The sequence below is a fragment of the Chrysochloris asiatica genome, unplaced genomic scaffold (genome assembly GCF_000296735.1).
Source record: "Chrysochloris asiatica unplaced genomic scaffold, ChrAsi1.0 scaffold00116, whole genome shotgun sequence".
Lineage (NCBI taxonomy): Eukaryota > Metazoa > Chordata > Mammalia > Afrosoricida > Chrysochloridae > Chrysochloris > Chrysochloris asiatica.
Window position 1 is genome coordinate 380,761 of NW_006408634.1, and position 5,773 is coordinate 386,533.

General features: G+C 44.5%; 1 pseudogene; it reads left to right on the plus strand.

Annotated features, from left to right (window-relative positions):
- The first annotated feature begins 222 nt into the window (after nucleotides 1–222).
- LOC102829603 lies at nucleotides 223–474 on the plus strand (annotated as a pseudogene).
- Nucleotides 475–5,773: the final 5,299 nt, after the last annotated feature.

Sequence of the window (5,773 nt, forward strand, 5' to 3'; positions counted from 1 at the left end):
ACTGGCCATTTTATGTTTACATATGTGTAAAGATCTTTGTTGTCATTGTTCTTAGGTGCCATCGAGTTAATTCTAACATATCTACCCTAAGTATAACAGAACGAAATACTGCTCAATCTTGAGTCACCCTCACAGTTTCTGGTGGTACCGATTGTGCTCGATTATAAACAAAAAGACTGTCGCAACGAGGCAAGGTAAGTTAAGGTTCACCCTCCTGGGGACATGGGGCGCCGAAAATCAAAACGAAAGACACCCCCCAAGAAGAAGATGACAGGCACTCTAGAGACGCAGTTCACCTGCCCGTCCTGCAACCACAAGAAGTCTTGTGATGTGAAAATGGACCGTGGCCGCAACACCGGAGTCAGCCCTTGCACCGTGTGCCTAGAGGAATTCCAGACACCCATCACGTATCTCTCAGAACCTGTGGACGTGGACAGTGATTGGATAGATACCTGTGAGGCAGCCAACCAATAGCAACACAGAGGACCCACCCCTCCCAACCCACCCACTGGTGGTACCAAACCAGAGACATTCCAGGGGTTCAGGGTGTGGGTCCACAGTCGTCCCAGCCCTCTGTGGACGTGTGTGTGTGTGAGTGTGTGTGTGCGTGCGTGCCTACAAGCGTATCTGTGCGTGGTCAGGTGTGTGTGTGTGCAGGGGGACATGGAGTAGAGTGGCTGCTGGGGCGGAGGGGCCCTCCCTGGCCTCGTTGGTCTTCCCTGGCCAGGGCCTTGGCACCTCCTCGCGGACAGCCCTGGGTACAGGCCAGTCCAGCAGAGGCTGTGGCAGGACCCCTGCAGCCTCCTCACCCATCCGCCAGCATCTTACCTCCTCTCACCGCCCTCCTCCTTTACCTTCTGAGGCTGAGGGTTGAAGGTCCTGACCCCCAGATCCCTTTAGTGGGGACCCAAGCCCGCACATTCCCTGGAAGGCTGTTTCATGCTGACTTACTTTGTAGAGGAGGAAGGGAATGGGTAGGGAACAGCTATCATGAGTCCTTAAATAAAGCAGCCAATGCCAGCAAAAAAATAAAAAATAAGGTTGCCAATTCAAACCCACCCGGTGTTGTCATGGAAGCAAACCCTGGATATCTGCTTCTGTAAAGATTGTTGTTGTTGTTAAGTGCCGTCGAGTCGGTTCCGACCCATAGCGACCCTGTACAGGATTAAGGCCGAGAAAACTCTGTTGAGTTCACTCTCTGTAGCGATTAGCTCTAAGGTTTCCCTTGCTCTAGTACCACCACGTTAATATAACAGAAGAAAAACTGTTTCCAAGGAGACTTAAATCCACAGGGAAGGGGCCCAGGACTTCAATACAACTGTTGTTTGAGGGGAGGGGGACACAATTCAATTCATAACAAACCCCATTAGAACCAAAGGTTGCCGAAGGTTAAGTCAAACAGTGGTGATGGAGAGGGGCGCAGATGAATCCCAATCAACTGAAATTCATGGTCCTTAACCACCTGTCTTCAGGAGATGTTCACTGATTGTTCTGGAATCCAAATACCAAAGAAATCAATATTCTGCAGCACTTTGTTATTTATTAATCACTTTTTGGTGAGAGGTAGGGATACAAATTGGTACAATTTAATTGGAGAACAAATGATTAATATCTTTTAAAAGTATAGATGTGCATACCCTTTTGAATCAGTAGTTCCACTTCTGGGAACTTGTCAAGCAGAAACGCCAGTACCCGGGAATCGAGTTATACACACAAAGACTACACATTGCATCACTGTTGGGGATAATGAAACACAGAACCCACCAAAGACACCCATCAAAGGGGTTTATGAAGGTGTGAGATGGGAGTCACTTGAACCTCAGGAGAGGTTGAACCTACCCAATTGGGTGTCCTGGCCACTGTTGCTCCGAGCAGCAGGATGAAGTCACAATCCCTTTATGGTATGGGGCTGAACGAATGGCAGGTCAATTCTTCCAAAGGATTGTGATGATAAAGATCTGAGCTGGGTTTCCCTGCTCCAGAAAGAATCTGTGCTTATAAGCGGGGGGCAAGGAAAGCCCCGGGGAAGGGCCAGGGCCATAGACATCTCTTGGAGTTGGCTCTGAGCCAACTTGACGGTTTCTCATCTTCTTGGGAATTCACCCAAGGTCACCTCTGGGGACTTTTTGCCCTTGATGGCTCCATGCTCTGAGAACAAGACTTCTCAACAAGCAAGGCACCTAGTTAGAACCTTTTTAGAAAGTTCTGGTAATAGAAAAAGCCATCAAAGTCAATGGTACTGAACATTATGAATACTATTTACTGTCCGGCAACTTTATTCTTTTTTTCCTCATGTTTGTCCTTCTTCTCCTTGTCTTCTTCATTTCTCTCCTTTTTCCTCTTTGCTTAACTACATGTCTTGAAGCTGTTTCTATTGGATAAATATAGATTACACATAGAAATTCAACATTTTTTTTTTTTTTTTTTAAGTCAATGGTCATATCTTATACTATAGATGAAAAATAATGTAGTAGATTCTGGTTGTTTCCAATTACTCTCTCTCATATTTTTTGTCAAGAGAGTCCGTTTTTTTTAAAAAATATTTTATTGTGAGTTATGTGATGGTTTACATGGGAGAACATTAGTTTTACATTCATCCTATCATATATCATTTCATTGCCATGGTTACAATCCCCTCCATGTATCATCAAACAACCAAATGGTATATACTACAAGCCTGTCGCCTGGTTGTCAGCACACAGCCTCTCTCCCTCTCTGAGTCTAGAGTCTCCAGCCGCTCCATCTCTCCTCGTCATTGTCTCTGCCTCCATCTCTGGCATCACTGCTTCTCTGGGTCCCACACTCCGCTCTTCTCCCTTGATGGTTCCAAGAACCTCCGCTCCTGGACTGCAAAGTCAATCACTCCCCTCCTTTTGCTACAAAATGTCCACCTTTACATTTCCAACCCTCACGGTCAGTCCTGATAGCAATTATTCACTATTGTACCACATGAGTGTTATCCCCATCTCCTTTCATCAGTCCTGCCAGACAGATTGGGCAGATTCTACCTTCCTCCGTGCCCTCTGGATCTAGGCTCCCTCTTGAAAGCTTGTAAGCCAGTCATTTCTTTTCTTTGAAGCGCCCCCATTTTGGGTAGCCAATGTCCAAGTTGCCCATCTCTGTCTACTCTGTGTATGGAGGGGGTGAGAATGATCCTCGCTGTAAAGATTTGTTCCCTCTTTGGAGCTACTGCATCCATAGGTGTAGGTCAAGTTCATCAAATTATTTCTGATCTCTCTTTGTTTCCTCTTCTTTCTTCTTCTAGTTGAACTCTGATCATCCAGCCATTGAAGCCAGGTCAAGTGGGTATTATCTGCAAGTGTAGGTGTTCTTGTGCATATGCCCTCTGTTCTTATCAGCTGGACGCTTCACTCTCCACTCTAGTCCTCTGTGGCTATGTCACTGACTCTGGGCCGAAGAGTCTCCTCCAGCTGGGTTCACAGGAGTCTATTGAACGTTGCAGGGCTTAGCTCTCAGCTTCATTGCTGTTTTTCCCTCACTTCCCCTTATTGGTGATGAATGTGGTCACCAATCAGAGCGTGTATTCCCATTGAGTCTTAGTCTTGGAAGGGGGTTTGCTCTGAGGGGACCCGACCACTTGCCTTGATGTATCCTGGGTGAGCAACTTGCTTGTTCTTGTAGTAATCAGTCAGTCTGCGTATATTGTTTTGTGTTTTTCCTATCAGTCTTTCTTTCAGGAAGTATCTTCTGATCTTCTAGCTGCTCCAGGCTGGTCTGCTTGTCTTTTCAAGTGGAAATTTCCCACCTCTGAAGATTCTGGATGGGGTTCAGGATTCCACCTATAGTCTTATGTAATGCAGAGGTTCCACAGGAAGCCTCCTTCACTGAGCACGTTGTAGCCCCATTTTAGGTATTCCAATCAGTTATAGGCAGAAGACGGACTGATAGGCTTTCTATGGTGATATTTCTGGTTATTCCTTTCTCTCCCCATCAAGTGTCTATTTTATCATGGTATGCAAGGGAATCCTTCTATCTTCTTTTGATGCTTCCTTCAACATTCATTATTTTGCTTATGGTGGTGATTATGTGCCACGGAGTCAGTTCTGACTCACAGTGACCCTGCATAGGGTTTCTGAAGCTACAAATTTTAATGCCAGCAGAAAGGTGCATCTTTCTCCCATGGAACAGCTGGTAGTTTTCAACTGCTGACCTTGAGTTTAGCAGCCTAACTCATAACCACTACACTACCAGAGCTCCTTAGAATCCTTCAATATTGCAAGTCAAGGCTTGAATTTTTCCTTCAGTTCCCTCAGCTTAACAAATGCTGAACGTCTTCTTCCCTTTTGGTTTTCTAACTCCACGTCTTTGCACATTTCATGAAAAGATTTGACTCTGTCTTCTTGAGCTGCCCTTTGAAATTTTATGATCAGCTCTTTTACTCCTTCATTTCTTCCATTTTCTTTAGCATCTCTCTGCTGGAGAGCAAGTTTCAGAGTTTCTTCTGGCATTTTGGTCTTTTCCTTCTTTCTTGTCTTCTTAATGACCTTTTGCTTTCTTCCTGTATGATGTTCTTGATGTCATCCCACAACTCTTCTGGTCTTCTGGGTAAGGTAGAATCCTCACTGAATAGTTTTCCTCTTCTCCAGATGGATCTGGTGAAAGGGAATGAGAGGTAATGCTGATAGGATTTTATGATTTAGTTGTGAGTAATTGTTATCAAGATTAATTGTGATTGTCGCAAATGTAATTGTAGAAGATGTTTAACTTAAAGTGGGAGGTAGTTAATCTTTCATTTCAGCAACAGCCAATCTCAGGACCATCAAGAAGGAAGAACATGAGTGAAACGTGAGAGCCCTACCCAGAAAAGCAGCAACAGCAGAGACAGTGACAGAGGAAATGGCATGGAGAGACGGAGAAGCTGTGAATCTAGGCCCATGGACTGAGTAAGGCTGTGTGTCTGTGGGCAGGAGGCTGGCTTGCATAATGTTCCCTTTGGACATGTAAATGAAAATATATGTTTTTTTGTGTATGTGTGCATCAAATATTTTTGCTCTGTTCACTTATAGAATATAAGATGCAAATGGGAAACACGGAGAAAATAGTATAACGGCTGTTTCAGGGAGGGGAGTGTAATCACTGAGATGAAGCAAAATGTATAATTTGTTTAATGTAAAGTTGATAATCATGTTTGTAAACCTTCATTCAACTCACAATAAAACGTTTTTAAAAAGGGATTTTTAGGCTGTGTTATGGATTGAACTGTATCCTGACTTCTATACCTGTGGATGCACGCCCAGCTGGGAATAGGATTTCTGTGTTATGTTAAAGAGACCGTGTAAATGTAGGGTGTTTTTGGAGTCCTGGTGCAGCACTGTAGGATAAGCACTGGACTACAAGATAGGTTCGAACCACAAGGTTAACAGTTCAAATTTACCAGCTTCTCCTTGGAAACCCTATACCAAGTCACTATGAGTTGGAACCAACTCCATAGAACTTAACAACAACAACATTTATATTAAGTGCTTTTGAGTCAGTTCTTGTATAGGGTTTCCAGGGTTGTCCCAGGATCGGGCAGTGTTTCATTCTGCTGTGCATAAGGTCGTTATGGGTCGGTACTGATTCAATGGCACCTAACAACAACAACAAATCTTCAATGGTGGTAGTGAGGGTGTGCTGTCGAGTCAATTCCAACTCACAACAACCATGTGTAGGGTTTCCAATGCTGTAAATCTTTATGGGAGCAGAAACCTCATCTTTGTCTCTTGGAGCACCTGGTGGACTCGAACTGCTGACTTTGCAGTTAGCAGCCCAA